General features: G+C 41.9%; 1 protein-coding gene across 3 annotated transcripts in view; it reads right to left on the minus strand.

The window, feature by feature from the left end:
- The window catches only part of Larp4 (La ribonucleoprotein 4), a 150,564-nt gene that overhangs the window by 113,448 nt on the left and 15,930 nt on the right, over positions 1 to 21,186 (minus strand). For 2 of the 3 annotated variants that reach the window (XM_048364429.1, XM_048364413.1), the window contains exon 2: positions 15,423 to 15,555. The exons of the other annotated variant lie outside the window; for it this stretch is intronic. The gene's annotated coding sequence lies outside the window, so the exon portion shown is untranslated. The remainder of the gene's footprint in view (positions 1 to 15,422; positions 15,556 to 21,186) is intronic. 3 annotated transcript variants of the gene reach the window in all.

Genomic DNA, 21,186 nt, shown 5'->3' on the forward strand with positions numbered 1-21,186 from the left:
TATCACATAAACAGAAAAGGCCAGAAGTGGCTCTGTGGCTGAAGTGGTAGAGTGCTAGCCTTGAGCAAAAGAAGCTCAGGAACAGTGCCTAGGCCCTGAGTTCAAGCCCTAGGACTGGCAAACAAACAAACAACAAAAACACCACAGGCAAGTCTATCCTTAGAAATAACAAACTACTTTAAAGTTTAACCTATGTCTAACTATAGGTATAGAATACTGTTCAATACGAAATAACCTATTGTCAACTCTTATTATTTTTTTCATTTTAGTCCTAGGAGAATTCTCCTTAATGTGACTTATAAATTTGGATTATCTATTGATTTTATTAGTTTATGTTTGTGAGTTCTGAAAGCATTCATTTTTCCCTATGACTGACCTTTATTCCCACAAATATGTTTAAGTTTGTTTTACAATTGATTTTCTTATCTCATTTTCAGGTCTAGGAAGATTTCCAAGTGATAACAAAATTATATAGAAGCACTTTGAAAGTGAAATTCAGTATGCTTTAGTAAAATGCCTATTTTTCTCAATTACATGGATATAAATTGCTTTGTCTATTCTTTGCCTTTATATGATTGCTGTAGTTATTATTTCCACATTTGTTGCTATTATTAGTAGAGAAAGAATATCATCTGGCAGGGCACTGGAGGTTCATGCCTGACTCCTAGCTACTCAAGAGGCTGAGATCTGAGCATTGTGGTTCAAAGCCAACTAGGATATCCAATAAACTACACAGAAAAAGCCAGAAGTGGCACTGTGGCTCAGGTGGCAGAGCACTAGCCTTGAACAAAAAAGGTCAGGGACAGCACCCAGTCCCTGAGTTCAAGCCCCAGAACTAGCATACACACACACACACACACACACACACACACACACACACACACAGAGAGAGAGAGAGAGAGAGAGAGAGAGAGAAAGAAAATAAAACCACCAGAAACTTAAGAGAATCAGAAAATGGCTATGATCTGGGAAGAGAGGGAAACTTTCACTATACAGAGGAAGTCAGGCTTCCTACATTGAGATAGGTATGAGGAGAGATTGTGAGTTGACATCTTTCTGTTCACCATATTTCCCAAAGTAGATCATTGAGTTTGTAACTAGCCCTACTGTAATTCCAAAATGAAGGAGCACCAAGAGGCTCATAAGAGAACAATATTGGGATACAGAGTATAAAACAAAACAGTAAATTCTGCCTGTCCAAGACACATCTAAGGATATTCCCCTCCAGAGCTTCTTTTTAGCTGGAGAACTAGGAAAGCATATTCTTAGCAACAAAGCCTAGAATAAGGCTCCTTAGAGGCAAAGCTGGACCCCCCACTTAACCTAGCTCTTACCACTAAGAGCTAGGCTTTGATGTCTCCCCCTTTTTACCACAATGAGAGCTGTTACACAGGAGCAAAACCACCTCACAGGTACAAATGGCCAGATAACTAGAAATAATAATAATAGCTGGGTGCCAGTGGCACCTCTAATCCTAGCTACTCAGGAGGCTGAGATCTGAGTATTGAGGCTCAAAGCCAGTCCAGGGAAGAAAATCTGTGAGACTCTTATCTTCAGTTAACTACCAGAAAACCAGAAATGGCACTATGGCTCAAAGTGGTAGAGCCTTGAGTTGAAGAGCTCAAGGACAGCATCCAGGCCCAGAGTTCAAGCCCCATGACCCCACACACAAAAAATTATTATTATTAATAATATATTTTAGATAACAGGAATTAATAGTCAAATGTCTCCAAGGAAATAAAGGAAGATATTAATGGTAAATTAGAAACTAAAGAACCAAGTAAGATTATTCTATATGCAAAACATAACTGAAATAAACCCACTTGATGAGCTCAATAACAAAATAGACTCGGCTCAATATCAGGTCAAAGAACATTTCAAAAGCCATTGGAGGGCTGGGAATGTGGCCTAGTGGCAAGAGCGCTTACCTCGTATACATGAAGCCCTGGGTTTGATTCCCTAGCACCACATATATAGAAAACGGCCAGAAGTGGCGCTGTGGCTCAAGTGGCAGAGTGCTAGTCTTGAGCAAAAAGAAGCCAGGGACAGTGCTCAGGCCCTGAGTTCAAGCCCCAGGACTGGCAAAAAAAAAAAAAGCCATTGGAGAAAATAAAGGTATAAAATAAGGTATGAAAATAAGTTATAAAAAACCCAAAATTTAAAACTATGATAGTTAGAGATGAAGATGATATTTACAAATAGAAGGCCTGAGGCAGGAGGATGGTCCTGGGTAACAGCTCTCATTGTGGTAAAAGGTAGGCAACTAGTCTGAATACATAGCGACCCTGTCTCAAATATAAAATAAAAATAAAAATAAGGGCTGGGCCACTCTCCCCACTTCTTTTCAACATAGTGCTGGAATCCCTAGCCATAGCAATAAGGCAAGAGGAGGACATCAAAGGGATCCACATCGGCAAGGAAGAAATCAAGTTATCCCTATTTGCAGACAACATGATCTTATATCTGAAGGACCCAAAAAACTCAGTCCCCAAACTCCTACACCTAATAAACCAATTTGGCAAAGTAGCAGGATACAAAATCAATCCACAAAAGTCAGCAGCTTTTCTGTACACCAGCAATATACAAACAGAAAAGGAAATTATGGAAACAATTCCATTTACAATAGCCAAAAAAAGAATAAAGTACCTAGGGATCAACTTAACCAAGGATGTGACAGACCTATTTTATGAAAACTATAAACATCTAATAAGGGAAATCAAAGAAGACACAAGGAGATGGAAAGACCTCCCATGCTCATGGGTAGGCAGAATCAATATAGTGAAAATGGCCATATTGCCCAAATTGTTATACAAATGCAATGCAATCCCTATCAAAATCCCAGCCACATTCTTCACTGAAATAGAGAAACCAATCCATAAATTCATATGGAACAGCAAAAAACCTAGAATAGCCAAAGCAATTCTAGGCAAAAAAAAGCAGTGCAGGAGGTACAACAATACAAGACTTCAAGCTCTACTACAGGGCCATCATAACAAAAACAGCCTGGTATTGGTATAAAAACAGATCGGAAGACCAATGGATTAGAATTGAAGATCCAGAAATAAAACCGCACTCTTACAGTCAGCTGATATTCGACAAAGGAGCTAAAGACATACAATGGAATAAACATAGCCTCTTCAACTACTGGTGCTGGGAAAACTGGGCAGCCATATGCAGAAAACTCAAAGTAGACCCAAGCCTATCACCATGCACCAAGATCAACTCAAAATGGATCAAGGGCCTCAATATCAGACCTGAATCCTTGAAACTACTGAAGGACAGAGTAGGAAAGACGCTAGAACTTATAGGCACAGGAAGGAACTTCCTGAATAGAGTCCCAGGGGCACAACAAATAGGGGAAAGACTCGACAAATGGGACTACTACAAATTAAAAAGTTTCTGCACAGCTAAGGACATAGCCACCAAAATAGAAAGACAGCCAACGATATGGGAAAGGATATTTACCAGCACAGCAACAGACAAAGACCTAATATCTGTCATCTACAGAGAACTCAAAAAATAAGTCCCTCCAAGCCCAATAAACCTATTAGGAAATGGGCAAATGAGCTAAAGAGAGACTTCACAAGAGAAGATATTAAAATGGCAAAGAAACACATGAGGAAATGCTCAACATCCCTGGTAGTAAAGGAAATGCAAATAAAAACAACCCTGAGATACCACCTCACTCCAGTTAGAATGGCATATACTCTGAACTCAGGCAACAACAAATGCTGGAGGGGGTGCGAGGAAAGAGGAACCCTTCTCCATTGTTGGTGGGAGTGCAAATTAGTACAACCACTTTGGAGAACAGTATGGAGGTTTCTCAAAAAGCTCAATATAGGGCTGGGGATATGGCCTAGTGGCAAGAGTGCTTGCCTCGTATACATGAGGCCCTGGGTTCGATTCCCAAGCACCACATATACAGAAAATGGCCAGAAGTGGCGCTGTGGCTCAAGTGGCAGAGTGGTAGCCTTGAGCAAGAAGAAGCCAGGGACAGTGCTCAGGCCCTGAGTCCAAGCCCCAGGACTGGCAAAAAAAAAAAAAAAAAAAAAAAAAAAAAAGCTCAATATAGACCTACCCTATGACCCAGCCATACCACTCCTAGGCATCTATCCTAAACAGCAAACCCCAAGATATCAAAAAGACATTTGTACTTCCATGTTTATTGCTGCACAATTCACAATAGCCAAAATATGGAAACAACCCAGATGCCCCTCCACAGACAAATGGATCCAAAAAATATGGTACTTAAACACAATGGAATACTACATAGCGATTAGGAATGGTGAAATACTGTTATTCGCAGGGAAATGGTCAGAACTCGAACAAATAATGTTGAGCGAGACAAGCCTAGAACACAGAAAACAAAGGGGCATGATCTCCCTGATATATAACTGTTAACAAAGGGATACGGAGAGACAGTAGAGACCAAGTCTGTGAAACCAAAAACTGCTTGTCAAATAGTATTCCCCACAGGATTGGGGCAGCGACCCAACAGTATGTAACTAAAACCAAACAACTACTCAACATATAAAGGTCAAAAATTGACCTCTCAGGGGAATACAATAGCTCAAAAGCTATGTATGTACGTTCATATAAGACTACTGTCGACATATTGTCTAATATCGACATTACATTTAAAGCCCTAGGCAAACTTTCTTGGGCATGGCCACGTGGATACTGTATATGTTCTTGATACATTGTATATTGTATATATGTCTACCTGACCTAGAGAAGGGATAGAAAAACAGGGTGTAAGATATCACAAGAAACGTATACACTGCCCTACTATGTAACTGTACCCTTTTTGCACAACACCTTGTCAAAAAATTTGTGTTCAATTAATAAATAAACTAAAAAAAAATAAGGGCTGGGAATATGGCCTAGTGGTAGAGTGCTTGCCTTGCATACACGAAGCCCTGGGTTCAATTCCTCAGTACCACATAAACAGAAAAGGCCAGAAGTAGAGCTGTGGCCCAAGTAGTAGAGTGCTAGCCTTGAGCAAAAAGAAGCCAGGGACAGTACTCAGGCTCTGACTTCAAGCCCCAGGACTGGCAAAAAATAAAAATAAATGAATTTGAATGCTTTTGGTCTTCTCAACATTAACAGAGACATGAAAAGCAGGTAAATAATGAAGTAATATTTTCAAGTGTTAGAAAAAATCTGGCTCTAAATTTTTACATTTAGCTAGACTGTCATTTAAATATAAGAATACAGGGGCTGGAAATATGGCCTAGTGGTAGAGTGCTTGCCTAGCATGCATGAAGCCCTGGGTTTGATTCCTCAGCACCACATATACAGAAAAAGTCAGAAGTGGTGCTATGGCTCAAGTGATAGAGTGTTAGCCTTGAGCACAAAGAAGCTAGGGACAGTGTTCAGGCCCTGAGTTCAAGCCCCAGGACTGGCAAAAATTTTTTTTCAATTAAATAAATATATAAGGATACAGTTAATCTCAGATCTTCAGAGTCTCAGCAACTCATAAACACTCAATTTCTTTGTTTTGTTTTCCTTTATTTGTGCTGGGACTTGAACTCAGAGCCTGGACACTATCCCTGAGCTCTTTTGCTCAAGGCTAGTGCTTTATGATAAGCCACAGCCCCACTTCTGGCATTTTATGCTTAATTGGAGATAAGAGTCTCACAGACTTTTCCTGCTTGGGCTGGCTTTGAACTGTGATCCTCCTATCTAAGCCTCTTGAGTAACTAGGATTACAGGCATGAGCCACTGGGGCCTGGCAAGACTACTTTCTCTCACCAAGTCATGTCCTCATTTCCTTTGTTCCAAGCTTAAATTCCGTGGCCAATAATTATAATCAGTCCCTTACATCTACACTCAACTCCTACTCCCTTTCTCCTCTCTGGCTTTGAAGTACTCCTTGGCTGCCCACAGTACAGTTTAAGTATAATTCTCTCTGCCTACTCCATACCTTCATACCTGCAGAGCTGAATGCAGTCTCAGGAAAATATGAACTTGCTGTCTGGTTTCAGTTTAAGTAATCATTTACCTGAGTGCCCCAGTATGCTGCCTGGCAAACATATTTCTCTCTAATGTATTTACTCTGGCTTATTACAAAACAAGTTTGTATGTTTTTTTGTCCTGTCTACTTGACTAAGAACTCTTTCATCTTCATTCTTACTGATGACTTGCTTTTTTGGGTACTGGAAGAAATCACTGTTAATTACACATATTTCATTTTTTCAACCAAACATGTCTTTATTTCCATAACCTATCTACATCTGCATCCCTATATTCTACTTCCCTCTTCTTAGCTGTGGATGAATCATCTGACTCCCATCTAATGCCAGCCCCTTGTACAATAGATCCTATCTCCTTGTTTCTATTCAATGGCATTGCTTCAGTAATTCCTACCAAGCCCCCTTCTCTTTCAACCCCCACTTTCCCCCCAGGCTTTCTGCCTCTCTCCTGCCTATCCTCTTTCACTCTGGTCTCTGTCTCTTTCCCTCCCTCCTACCCTCCTGCTTCCTTCTTCCTCCCATCCCTAACATGGTTAAAAGAATAAGCCTCTTCTCTCCTCCCTCCATCCCTTTCTCTTCCTCTCCCTCTCTCCCTTCCCTCCTCTTCCTTCCCCCCAATCTCTCACCCTCTTTCCCCAGGGCTTGAACTCTGGGCCTGGTCACTGTCCCTGGGCTTTTGTGAGCAAGGCTAGGGCTCTACCACTGGAGGGCTCCACTTCCAGCTTTTGGTTGGTTAATCGGAGATAAGACCCTCACAGCCTTTCTTACCAAGGTGCAGTCCTCAGGACTCAGGAGGCTGAGATTTGAGGGTCACAGTTCAAAGCCAGCCTAAGTAGAAAAGTCCACGAGACTCTTATCCAATTAACCACCAGAAAACCTGAAGTGGCTCAAATTGGTACAGTGCTAACTTTGAGCAAAAGCGCTCAGGGACAGTGCGCAGGCCCTGAGTTCAAGCCCCATGGCAGACAAAAAAAAAAAAAAAAATTGTACTGAGTATGGTGACTACTAATGCCTGTAATCCTAACTACTCAAGAGGTGGAGATTAGGAGGATGTTGGTTCAAGGCTAGCCAGGGCAGAAATTTTTTGAGAACTCTAACTCAATTAATAATAAAAAAATATTGGGCATGGTGGTGTATGCCCATCATCCCAGCTACATGAGAAGTGTAAATAAGAGGGCCAGGGTCCAGGCTGGCCCATGTAGAAATGTGAGATCCTATTTGAAGAAGTAACTAAAGCAGGAGCTGGGAATATGGCCTAGTGGCAAGAGTGCTTGCCTTGTATACCTGAGGCCCTGGGTTCGATTCCCCAGCACCACATATGTAGAAAACGGCCAGTAGTGGCTCTGTGGCTCAAGTGGCAGAGTGCTAGCCTTGAGCAAAATGAAGCCAGGACAGTGCTCAGGCCCTGAGGCCAAGCCCCAGGACTGGCAAAAAAAAAAAAAAAAAAAAAAGAAAAAGAAAAAGAAGTAACTAAAGTAGAAAGGGCTGGCTATATGGCTGAAGTAGAATAGGATCAGCCTAACAAATACAAGACCCTGAGTCCAAACCCAAGTACCACTTTTTAAAAATTGTATAGTACCACGTATGGTGTCACAAATCTATAAATTCTAGCACTTGGGAGGTGAAAGGAAGATAATTGTGAGTTTGAGGCATTTGAGGCCAGCATTGGCTACACATAAAGATCCTATCCATAAAAAGACCCTGTCTCACCAGGTACCCATGGCTCAAACCTGCTACTCAGAAGGCTGAGATTTGAGGATCACAATTCAGAGCCAGCCTGGGCAAAAAAGAAAAAAAAAATTCTGTGAGACTCTCATCTCCAATTAACCACACACACACAAAAAATACAGAAATGGAGCTAGAGCTCAAGTGGTAAGGCTTAGGCTAACTTGAGGCATCAAAGCTCAGGGAGAGTGGTGGTCAGGCTGGGATTTCAAGCCCAGGAGATGGAAAAAAAAAAAAAAGACCCTATGTCAATCTCCACACTGTTATAACCAGTGATTAATTTTCAATCCTTGTCCTTCTTGAACTGTCAGTGCATCTGAAAGTGCTAATCACTTTGAATTTTTTTTTTTTTGGTCAGTTCTGGGGCTTGGACTCAGGGCCTGAGCACTGTTCCTGGCTTCCTTTTGCTCAAGGCTAGCACTCTACCACTTGAGCCACAGTGCCACTTCCGGCTTTTTCTGTTTATGTGGTGCTGAGGAACCAAACCCAGGTCTTCATGCATGCAAGGCAGGCACTCTACCGCTAGGCCATATTCCCAGCCCCCTAAAATATTTTTTCACGTTACTTCCATAACATTACACTCTCTTAGTTTCCTTCCTCTCAGATTACTTCTATAGCTTTTTGAGGGTTTCCTATCTCCCTACCTCAAACTACTAGAGGAGCTTAGAACTTATTCCTTGGACCTCTTTTCCTGACTATATTCCCTTGATGGTCTTAGGGCTTTAAATAGTCCATACAAGCTGATGACTCCAAAACTCTATCTCAGCTTTGACTTTGACTCTGAACTTTGCCCCTGCTGCTTGAAATACCTACTTGGCAGGGAACCTAGCAGCCCAAAGCTGCTCCTCCTGTCCCTCCTTGATACCCATTACTAAGCCCCTTCCTTCATCCCTCCTCTCTCTCCTTCATGTCCTCTCTTCTTCCTTCCTCATCTCTTTTTTTTTCTTCTGCAAGGCCTCCAGAAGACATTAAGCTCCTTTCTTTATTCTTTCCTTCCTTCCTTTCTTTTTTGTGTGTATCAGTTCTGGGGCTTGAACTCAGGGACTAGGTGATGCCCCTAAACTTTTATGCTCAAGGCTAGTGCTCTATCAGTTGAGTCACAACTCCACTCTGTCTTTTCTGGTGCTTAATTAGAGATGAGAGTCTCACAGACTTTCCTACCCATGTTGGCTTTGAACTGTGATCCTCAGATCTCAGCCTCCTGAGAAGCCAGGATTGCAGGCATGAGCAGCCAGAATTTAGCACTAATTTTATTATGTTTTGACCTTGACAAGACTTTCTGCTTCGAATTTTAGCTTCTCTCTCTCCCTGGCTCTCACTCACTGTGTGTGTGTATGTGTGTATTAGACTAGAATATTGTTTCTTTTGTGGAATGGGTTAAACTCAAGGCACTCTATCACTTAAGCAATGCACTATTTTTTTTTCTGGTCCTGGGTCTTGAACTCAGGGCCTGGGCTCTGTCCCTGAGCCTCTCTGGGCTCAAGGCTAGCACTTTTACCACTTGAGTCACAGCACCACTTCCAGCCTTTTCTGTTTATGTGGTACTGAGGAATTGAACCCATGCATGCTAGGCAAGCACTCTACCAATAAGCCACAGTCCTAGTCCCTGCACTATATTTTTAGTATGGGCTTTTTGTTCACACTGACTAGACTATAATCCTCCTATTTATACTTCCTACATAGCTGGTATCATAAGCAGGAACCACTGTGCCTAGCTCTTTTTTTAATTGGCTGAGGTGAGGTATCACAAACTTTTTGACCAGGCTGGCCTTGAACCACAATATTGCTCTTCTCAGCCTCCCAAATTGTGAAACACAATTACAGTTGTGAGCCACTGTAGATAGAGACTTTTTAATTTTTAATATATGGTCTCTCTATGAAGACAAGCTAGCCTTAAACCTGTGATCCTCCTGCCTCAGCCTCTTGAGTGCTGAGATTATAGGTGTACACCACCACACCATTTTGAAATATTTTAGATCCCTTTATATTAAACTTGTTTATTCTTTCATGTCTAATATAAAACATATTGCCAGACATCAGTTTTTTTTTGTCGTTGTTGTTTTTTTGGCCAGTCCTGGGCCTTGGACTCAGGGCCTGAGCACTGTCCCTGGCTTCTTTTTGCTCAAGGCTAGCACTCTGCCACTTGAATCACAGCGCCACTTCTGGCCATTTTCTGTATATGTGGTGCTGGGGAGTCGAACTCTGGGCAAGTGCTCTTGCCACTAAGCTATATCCCCAGCCCTAGACATCAGTTTTTATATTCACAATATACAGAATGTTGTACATGTGAAAATGTTAGCATTATAAAGGTGATAAAGCCACCTTTATGAGAAAAGATCAAATTGTTTAGAGCTTAAGTTGATAATACTGGCTCATAATATGAAGGAAAATTAAGCTAGCTGCATCCAACATTTGACAAAATGCACTTCAGATGGATTAAAACTTAAAAAAAAAAGAAATAGCTAGGTACTTGTGGCTCATGTCTATAATTCTAACTACTCGGGAGGCTAAGATCTGAGAATTGTGGTTCAAAGCCAGCCTGGGCAGGAAAATCCATAAGACTTCTATCTCCAATTAACCACTAAAAAATGAAGTAGAGCTGTGGTTCAAAGTGGTAAGGGTTCTATTCTTGAACAAAAGAGCTCAGGGACAGTGCTCAGGCCCTGAGTCCAAGTTCCATGACCAAAAAGAAAAAAAAAGTATGGAAAAATTGTAGAAGAGTTTTTTGTTTTTATCTTTTACTTAAAATAAGAAAACCTTTCTTTAGAAATAAAGAGCTGGGAATGTTGCTTAGGGGTAAAGTACTTGCCTAGCATGCATGAAGCCCTGGGTTTGATTCCTCAGTACTGTATAAACAGAAAAGGCTGGAAGTGGTGCTATGGCTCAAGTGGTAGAGTGCTAGTCTGGAGCAAAGAAGCTAAGGGACAGTGCCCAAGACTGGCAAAAAGAAAGAGGGAGGGGCTGGGGATATGGCCTAGTGGCAAGAGTGCTTGCCTCGTATATATGAGGCCCTGGGTTCAATTCCCCAGCACCACATATATAGAAAATGGCCAGAAGTGGCGCTGTGACTCAAGTGGCAGAGTGCTAGCCTTGAGCAAAAAGAAGCCAGGGACAGTGCTCAGGCCCTGAGTCTAAGTCCCAGGACTCGCAAAAAAAAAAAAAAGAAAGAAAGAGGGAGGGAGGGAAGGAGGGAAGGAGGGAGGAGGGGGGAGGGGAGGAAGGGAGGGAAGAAGGAAGGAAGGAAGGAAGGAAGGAAAGAGAGAAAGAAGGGAGGAAGGGAAGAAAGAAAGAAAGAAAGAAAGAAAGAAAGAAGAGAAAGAAAGAAAGAAAGAAAGAAAGAAAGAAAGAAAGAAAGAAAGAAAGAAAGAGAGAAAGAAAGAAAGAGAGAGAGAGAGAAGCCAGGTGCCAATGGCTCATGCCTATAATCCTAGCTACTCAGGAGGCTGAGAGGATCATGGTTCTAAGCCAACTCAGGCAGAGAAGTCCAGGGCTGTGGCTCAACTGGTAAAGTGCTAGCCTTGACACAAAGAGGCTCAGGGACAGAGCCCAGGAAATCAACTACCAGAAGTGTAGCTGTGGCTCAAAGTGTCAGAGCACTAGCCTTGAGCTGAAGACCTCAGGGGCAGGGCTCAGGCCTAGAGTTCAAGCCCCAGGACAAACAATAGAAAACAAAATAAAACACCAAACACAGAGTGAAGCTGTGGCTCAAAGTGGTAGAGCACAAGCCTGGAGCAAAAGAGCTCAAGGACAGCCAGGCCTTGAGTTCAAGTCCCATCTATTCAGTAGGCTAAGAACTGAGGACTGTAATTTGAAACCAGCTGGAAGTGCAGCTAAGGTTCAAGTGGCAGTGTTAGCTTTGAGCAAAACCAAAAGCTAAGGGACAGTGCCCGGATCCTGAGTTCCAGCCCAGTACACACATGTACACACACACACACACACACACACACACACACACACACACACACACACATTACTAGCAGGGCCAAATTTAAGACACAGATAACAAAACTTGGTTTGATTATGTGAGAACAATGACATCTTGTGGCCAGCACACAGAACTGTAAGTTTTGGGAAGTCCCTCAAAAGTCTGGCTATGAAAGTTGTATGTTTTCTTGATGTAACCCAGAATTATTTTAGGGCTTTTTGGTGTGTTTTTTTTTTTTAATACAGGGTCTCAATATGCAGCCTATGCTATCCTGAAACTGAAGCTATTCTAGACATTGCCTACCTCATTCTGGCCTGAGCTACCACACCCAGCTTTGTTCCTTTTTTACTTCAAGTGTTTTATTTGTTTGGAGATTTTTGTGGCAGCAGTACTGTAGATTGATCCTAGGGCCTTTGCATATGCTAGGCAAGAGCTCTACCACTTGAGCCTCCAGACTGCTTTTTAAAGTTACCTCAGCAATGAAATCTTACAGACTTCTGCTCAAGCGGGCCCTGAACCACGAACCCACAGAGCTCAACTTCCTGAGTAGGTAGAATTACATGCACGAGACACTAGTGCCTAGATTCATCCCAGTTGTTTTATCCAAGGAGTAGACATCATACATAAAGTACAGAAGATGTACACTGTGGAAGAAATGCAGCAAAATAAGGGCAACAGGCTAAATATACATATAATGTTCCTATTATGCTTCATATAAGCAACATTAAAACAAAGATACTTAATATTTATGCAATAAACAAGTGAGTGAAGCATGATGATGAATTCTGTAATTCCAGCACTCAGGAGACAAGACTGTAAGGAGCTCAAACTAGCCTGCATTATGGAGCAAGACTCTCAAAGACAAAGAACAACAGAAAAATGTCTAGGTTGATGTGACACTTCCCATGCATACTCCTAAAACAATGCAAAGCACAAAGGAAATGAAATTAAAATTCCTGTGACTAATATTAAATACGGAAAAAAATTCTACAATTGTGAATTCACATGTAAGTTAGGAAAACTACACTAGAGACCTTGCAAGAATCCAAGAATATGTAGGTCACTGGAACTGCTTGAAAGACCAGAGGAGGGGGCTGGGGATATGGCCTAGTGGCAAGAGTGCTTGCCTTGTATACCTGAGGCCCTGAGTTCAATTCTCCAGCACCACATATACAGAAAACGGCCAGAAGTGGTGCTGTGGCTCAAGTGGCAGAGTGCTAGCCTTGAGCAAAAAGAAGCCAGGGACAGTGCTCAGGCCCTGAGTTCAAGGCCAAGGACTGGCCAAAAAAAAAAAATGAACAGGGGAAAATGGAGAAGCATCACTCTAGTGGAGCCAGATAACATAAAAAGAGTTCACTCCCAGAAAGGAGACCAATACATAAGGTGTGAACAGCTGAGAACTGATCTGAAATCTATCAGATTAATATGGGCAACAGGAATCACAAGAACCTGAAAAATGTATAGGAACAATGATAGTAGTCATTTTTTTTTTTTTTTTTGCTAGTTCGGGGTCTTGGACTCAGAGACTAAGCACTATCCTTGGGTTCTTTTTGCTCAAGGCTAGTACTCTGCCACTTGAGCCACAGTGCCACTTCTGGCCGCTTTCTGTATATGTGGTGCTGGGGAATCGAACCCAGGGCTTCATGTATACAAGGCAAACACTCTTGCCACTAGACCATATCCCCAGCCCGATAGTAGTCTTTTAAATTTTTTTTTATTTATCGTCAAAGTGATGTACAAAAGCAGTAAGTACATTTCTTACCAAACTTCTTACCTTGGTAGTAGTCTTAAATGTTTCTTTTAAGACATAGGAGCTGAGGAAAGTAAAACAATGGCTCCTGTTAATACATCACTGGAAAAACAAAGGAATAAGAGAGAGATGGGAATGTGGCATAGCTGTAGAGAGCTTGCCATGCATGAAGCCCTGGGTTTGATTCCTCAGCACCACATACACAGAAAAAGCAGGAAGTGGTGCTGTGACTCAAGAGGTAGAGTGCTAGCCTTGAGTAAAAAGAAGCCTGGAAGCCAGGGACAGAGCTCAGGCCCTGAGGCTCAAGCCCCAGGACTGGCAAAAAAAAAAAAAAAAAAAAAAAGAGAGAGAGAGAGAGAGAACAAAAGAATAGGAGAATCAGAGGAAGAACACTGTAATTCAGAAAACTGTTCCTGACCATAACAACAGAAGAGGGCACCAAGGAGCTGGGTTAAAACAATAACAACAACAACAAAATCCAACGGAAAAAAACCTGGGAAGACTCAAAACCATTCTCTCTGGAAGCATTATCTTAAAAGCTGATACTGAAAAAATCCACATTCAAACAGCAATAACAGGGCTGAGGATATGGCCTAGTGGCAAGAGTGCTTGCCTCGTATACATGAGGCCCTGGGTTCGATTCCCCAGCACCACATATATAGAAAATGGCCAGAAGTGGCGCTGTGACTCAAGTGGCAGAGTGCTAGCCTTGAGCAAAAAGAAGCCAGGGACAGTGCTCAGGCCCTGAGTCAAAGCCCCAGGACTGGCCAAAAAACAAACAAAACAAAACAAACATCAATAACAATAACAAAAATTCAGTATCCCAAAGTTACTACCAAAAAGAATGACAGTTTATTGATGAAAACATGAGAAATGTTATCCCAAAGTAGGAAACAAAACTACAAAGCATACAATTGTAGAAGATATGCCAGTGTGTCCCTGGAAACACATTTCAGAAGTGAAAAAAACTCATACTCGCAGTTGTAGGTAATGGTGACTGAATCCTCCTCTGAAGAGCCAAACACTCTTTTCCATCTAAGATTACATACACCCTTTTCCCCAAAGGTCTTATTCTGGCTTATTCCAGGACACATATATAGACATATTGGAAAGGCTATCTTTTTGCTTTCTTCTGTTGGTCATGGGGCTTGAACTCTGGGCCTGGGCATTGATTGTACCTGAGCTCTTCAGCTCAAGTCTAGTGGTCTACCACTTTTTTTTTTTAATAGAGTAATATGCTTTATTTTGTGTTGTTTTGTTTTTTTGCTAATCCTGGGGCTTGAACTCAGTGCCTGAGCACTGTCCCTGGCTTCTTTTTGCTCAAGGCTAGCACTTTACCATTTGAGCCACAGCGCCACTTCTGGCTTTTTCTATATATGTGGCGCTGAGGAATCGAACCCAGGGCTTCATGTATACAAGGTGAGCACTCTGCTACTAGGCCATATTCTCAGCTCTGATTTACCACTTTGAGCCACAGCACCACTTCCAGTTTTCTGGTGATTAATCAAAGATAAGAGCCTCACAGACTTTCCTGCCCAGACTGGCTTTGAACAGAGATCCTCAGATCTCAGCTTCCTAAGTAACTAGTATCATAGGCGTGAGCTACCAGTGCCAGGCATAGAAGAGCTATCTTACTTCAAAGCTCCGTATGGGAAGAGCTGAGACCTTTGTAGCAATCATATCATGGCCAGCGATAAGCTAAATAAGCATACTACTGGCCTATGCCAACAAACTATTACATTTTTACTGTGTAACAGGTTATTAAATGCAGCCATTATTAAAACTAATTTAAAGTTAATTATATTCAAAACCAAGATAACAAAATACCCAATACTTATACTCCCTAATTATTTTACTACATTTAGTGTTATCTCGGTGGTAGGGGTTATTTCTATTGCATGAGCACTATTATCTGTTTCTTCCCAAAAATGTTTAGTAACATCCTGTTGCCATCTCAAAATCTGCTATATTAGTATTTACACATTGGAAATTATCAAATGTTATGGATCAAAGATGTTCCCCTGAGAACTCAATGTCAAACATTTACCAGCACATAGTTGAATTCAGCTGCTCTTTTTGTCCAGTTGTCCTTCCTTCACTTTGTCATCACAAGTGTTGATCCCAAGAGCAGTCTCCAAAAAACTTTGTGCATACACATCTGCGTACTAAGGAAATGTGACCTGAAAATCAACAACAAAAAGAATAGCTTAGCTGGGTGCTGGTGGCTCATGCCTGTAATCCTAGCTACTCGGGAGACTTGAGACCAGAGGATTGCTGTACTTCAAAGCCAGCAGGAAAGTCCATGAGACTTTTTTTTTTTTTTTGCCAGTCCTGTGGCTTGAACTCATGACCTGGGCACTGTCCCTGAGCTTTTATTGCTCAAGGCTAGCACTTTACCACTAGAGCCACAGTGACACTTATGGCTTTTTCTGTTTATGAGGAATCAAACCCAGGGCTTCAAGCAAGCACTCTACCACTAAGCCACATTCCCAGCCCTTCAGGAGATTCTCATCTCAAATAAATCACAGAAAAATGTGGAAGTGAAGCTGTGGCTCAAGTGGTAGACCACTAGCCTTTAGCAAAAGAAGCTCAGGAACAGTGTCCAAACCCTGAGTTCAAGCCCCAGGATCAGCTCAGAAAAAAAAAAAGGCTAGGAATATAGCCTAGTGATAAAGTGTTTGCCTTGTATACATGAAGCCCTGGGCTCAATTCCTCAACACCACATATATAGAAAAATCTGGAAGGGCTGGGAATATGGCCTAGTGGTAGAGTGCTTGTCTCGCATACATGAAGTCCTGGGTTCGATTCCTCAGCACCACATACATAGAAAAAGCCAGAAGTGGCGCTGTGGCTCAAGTGGTAGAGTACTAGCTTTGAGCAAAAAGAAGCCAGGGACAGTGCTCAGGCCCTGAGTCCATGCCCCAGGACTGGCAAAAAAAAAAAAAAAAGATAGAAAAATCTGGAAGTGGCACTGTGGCTCAAGTGGTAGAGTGCTAGCCTTGAGCAAAAAGAAGCCAGGGACAGTGCTCAGGCCTTGAGTTCAAGCCCCAGGACTGGCAAAAAAAAAAAAAAAGTACCTTGAACCAAATGTACTGGAAGGGCTGGGAATATAGCTTAGCAGTAGAGTGCTTGCCTTGCATTCATGAAGCCCTGGGTTCAATTCATTACCACCACATAAACAAAAAAGGCCAGAAGTAATGTTGTGGTTCAAGTGGTAGAGTGCTAGCCTTGGGCAAAAAGAAGCCAAGGACAGTACTCAGGCCCTGAGTCCAAGCCCCAGGACTGAAAACACACACACACACACACACACACACACACACACACACACACACATACACACACACACACACACACAATGATTAAAGAAATTTTTAAAAAGTGATATAAAAACCAGATTGGGGGGGGGGTGCCGGTGGCTTACACAGGAGGCTGAGATCCGAGGATCTTGGTTCAAAGCCAAGTCCAGACAGTAAAGCCCATGAGACTCTTATCTCTAATTAACCACCAGAAAAATGGAAGTAGAGCTGTGGCTCAAAGTGATAGAGCATTACCCTTCAGTGAAAAAGCTCAGGGACAAAAGCCAGGCCCTGAGTTCAAGCCTCACAAACAATATATATATATATATGTCTTGAAGATAGAAACCAAAGTAATGGAAGACAATATTTAACAACTGTAATTCAAATTCTATTATACTAGTACTTTTGTTACATTGTGGCTTGCTAGGCAAATGCTTTACCATTTGGGCAATACTCCTAGTATTCAATGACACTTTAATGGGCTGGAAGCGGGGGAAGAGAAGACCTAAATTTACATATTGAAAGAACATACTAAGCTCAGTGCTAATGGGCTTGACTACCATGCACAAGGACCTAGGTTTGATTCTCAGCACTAAAAATGAAATGAAATAATATAAAATAACAGAGTACACTGAGGTGCCAGACTTTGAAGTCAGGCCCCACCACGTGAACCCCATTTTAGAATCGAACCCTGAGCCAATCAGATTTGTACCTGTGTTCTAATCTTGCTTGCACAGCTGATTGTTGTAACCTTGTTCTTTGCCTTTATAAGCCCTGTGTAATCACAGCTTGGGGCTCCCTCCTAACCTCCGCTGTGTCGGTGGGTAGGACGAGGCCCGAGTTGGCAGCTCGTTAAATAAAGCCTTGCCTTGCTTTTGCATTTCGGAGTGTCTGAATCTCGGTGGTCTTCTAGGGGGTGCTCTTGCGACTTGGCACAACACACTATGTACCAAGTTAAATAAATCTGAATTGATCAACTATTATAGTCTGGAAAATTATTATACAAAGAAAAGAAAGAAAATATATAGAAAAGTTACCTATGCTTCCTGGCAGAAAGGCTAAGGATAGCAAACCAGTTTGACATCAGTGTTCTCAACAACATTCAAAGTCAGAAAATAATGAAGCAGCATCTATATAATATAGTCAAGAGAGGGCTGGGAATATGGCCTAGTGGCAAGAGTGCTTGCCTGGTATACATGAAGCCCTGGGTTTGATTCCTCAGCACCACATATATTGAAAAGGCCAGAAGTTGTGCTGTGGCTCAAGTGGCAGAGTGCTAGCCTTGAGCAAAAAGAAGCCAGGGATAGTGCTCAAGGCCCTGAGTTCAGCCCCAGAACTGGCCAATATGTGTGTGTGTGTGTGTGTGTGTGTGTGTGTGTGTGTGTGTGAAGAGAGAGAGAGAGAGAGAGAGAGAGAGTCAAGAGGGAAAATGTATATCAATGGTTTTAAATACCAATCAAGTCATTTTTTTTCTTTTTGTCAGTTGTAGGAATTGAACTCAGGCCCTAGATGCTATTTCTGAGCCTCTTTGTATTCAAAGCTAGTAGTGCTCTACCACTTGAGCTTTGGCACCACTTCTAGTTTTTTCTGAGTTGTTTATTGGAGATAAAAGAGTCTCACTGGGGGCTGGGGATATAGCCTAGTGGCAAGAGCGCTTGCCTCGTATACATGAAGCCCTGGGTTCGATTCCCCAGCACCACATATACAGAAAATGGCCAGAAGTGGCGCTGTGACTCAAGTGGCAGAGTGGTAGCCTTGAGCAAAAAGAAGCCAGAGACAGTGCTCAGGCCCTGAGTCCAAGGCCCATGACTGGCAAAAAAAGAAAAAAGAGTCTCACAGACTTTCCTGCTCCTGCTAGTTTCAAACCACCATCCTCAGATCTCAGCCTCCTGAGTAGCTAGGGTTACAGGCATGAGCTATCAATGCCCAGCACCCAAACAAGTTTTCAGTATGCAAAATAGCAGAGATTATTAGACAGGTGAGCTTTTTTTGCCTCCCTCTTTTCCTCCCTCCCTTTCTTTCTTTCTTTGCCAGTTCTGGGGCTTCAGCTCAGTGCCTGAGCACTGTCCTTGAGCTTCTTTTGCTCAAGGCTAGCACTCTACCACTTGAGCCACAGCACTATTTCTAAGCCTTTTCTGTTTATGTAGTACTGAGAAATTGAACCCAGGGCTTCATGCATGCTAGGCAAGCACTCTATCACGAAGCCACATTCCCAGCCCCAGTTGAATTTTCTTTATGTGGGCAAACTATATGCAATCAAGATTTGAGAAAACTTGAGTAGAAACTGGTTATAAACATTTTAATATATTTAAGACTAAAGTAAAAGTAAAGGCAAATCAGGCACCAGTAATCCTCTACACCTGTAATCCTTGCTACACAGGAGGCTGAGATCTGGGGATTGTGGTTTAAATCCAGTCAAGGCAGGGAAGTCCATGAGACAGATATGGAGCTGTGGCTTAAGTGATACAGATAACCTTGAATGAAAAAGCAACAAGACCATGCCCAGGCCCAGAGTGATTTCAAGTGCTAGTACAGGCACGCGCGTGCACACAGAAAACACCAGTGGCTCATGCCTATAATACTACTCAGGTCAGAAGGCTGAGATCTGAGGATTGCAGTTCAAAACCAGTTCAGGTAGGAAAGTCCAAGAGACTTATCTCCAATTAACCACCAAAAAACTAGAAATGGAAGTTTGGTTCATGCTAGCTAGGTAGAATGCTAGCCTTGAGCACAGAAGCTAAGGGACAGCACTCAGGCCCTAAGTTCAAGCCCCAGGATTGGTATGCACACATGCACAGATGCACAAGTATACACACACACACACACACACACACACAATTAGGTAGGGGAAAAGCACCTGTCTAACAAGTGCAAGAAACTCAAACTCAAACTCTGCCACAGAAAGTTTGCTCCCTTGAAGCAGATAGTATATTCCTGTAATCCCAACTACCCAGGAGGCTGATCTCTGAGGATTCTGGTTCAAAGCCAGCCAGGCAGGGAAGTAAGTAAGACTCTTATTTCCAATTAAATACCAAAAAGGCAGAGTGGAGCTGTGACTCAAGTGGTAGAGCACTAGCCTTGAGCATAAAAGCCTGTGATAGGGGCTGGGAATGTGGCCTAGTGGCAAGAGTGCTTGCCTCATATACATAAGGCCCTGGGTTTGATTCCTCAGCACCACATATACAGAAAATGGCCAGAAGTGGCGCTGTGGCTCAAGTGGCAGAGTGCTAGCCTTGAGCAAAAAAGAAGCCTGGGACAGCGCTCAGACCCTGAGTTCACGGCCTAGGACTGCCCCCCCCCCCAAAAAAAAAGCCTGTGATAGTGGGCAGGCCCTGAATTTAAGCCCAGGACAGACCCATATACAAAAACAAGAAAAAAACGTTTACCCCTTGTGCAGCTACTTAAAAATAATAAAAAACCAAAATAACAACAAAACCTAACAAATTATACTTGTTAAATCTTCCTTGCATGTGTGTGATAATTAGCCCACGCAGGATAAAAGCTATGTATATAAGATCATTTTTTATTTTTTATTTTCTACCTAGCTTTTCAATAAATGAACAGAAATCAAGATTTAAATATATGATTAGCCTTTATTTCAAGTACTAATTTATAATTACACCAGTACTAAAGCCCTAGCTTTCAATATTACTATGTAAATTAGTTCAATGGTATTCATAATTCTTATTCCCCTACCATACAAAAAAACCAAGTTTAGCAAATCTGCAAATAGTACTTTAAAAACAAAGCTAATCAAACAATCTTAAAGCACAATATTCAACCTCCCTTCAATAAATATAATGAAAAAGCCTCTCAATGAAAGGAAATAAATTGAACATATTTAACATGCCTTTCACGGTAAAAGACTGACCACTCTAGAACAAACAGAGTTTAATGAGCACAAACTTCCATCAGATTTAAATAAGTGAAACAAATAATCTGCCTTACAGATGCCTAGTGAGCTTGCTGACCTTTCTCTGGTCCCTGAGAAGGTATTATTCACATTTACTACGACATGCTTCCATATGATCCAATATTCCACACAATCTTACTGTGCAATAGACTTAGTTTCTGAAGTGTTCTTTTAATATTAGGATGTAGAATGTTAATAATGTTTCTAATGATTAGAATAACAAACTTTTCATTGATCGTATTGTTTCAGTTTATTTACAAAACGGAGCCAATTTAAAACATATAAATCTATGGTATACTATATAGAATGTGCTTGTCAGTTTTCTTTACTGTGACCAAATGCCTGAGAAACAGCTTTAGGAGAGGAAGGATTTATTTTAGCTGATGTTTTCAGAGATTTCAGGAGAAAGAGAGATGAGGGATGAAAGAGAGATGAAGAGAAGGAGGGGGAAAAAGAAAGGGGACTGGGAATATGGCCTAGTGGCAAGAGTGCCTGCCTCACATACCTGATTCCTCAGCACCACTTATATAGAAAACGGCCAGAAGTGGTGCTGGGCTCAAGTGGCAGAGTGCTAGCCTTGAGCAAAAAAAAAAAAAAAAAAA

The sequence above is a fragment of the Perognathus longimembris genome, chromosome 1 (genome assembly GCF_023159225.1).
Source record: "Perognathus longimembris pacificus isolate PPM17 chromosome 1, ASM2315922v1, whole genome shotgun sequence".
NCBI lineage: Eukaryota > Metazoa > Chordata > Mammalia > Rodentia > Heteromyidae > Perognathus > Perognathus longimembris.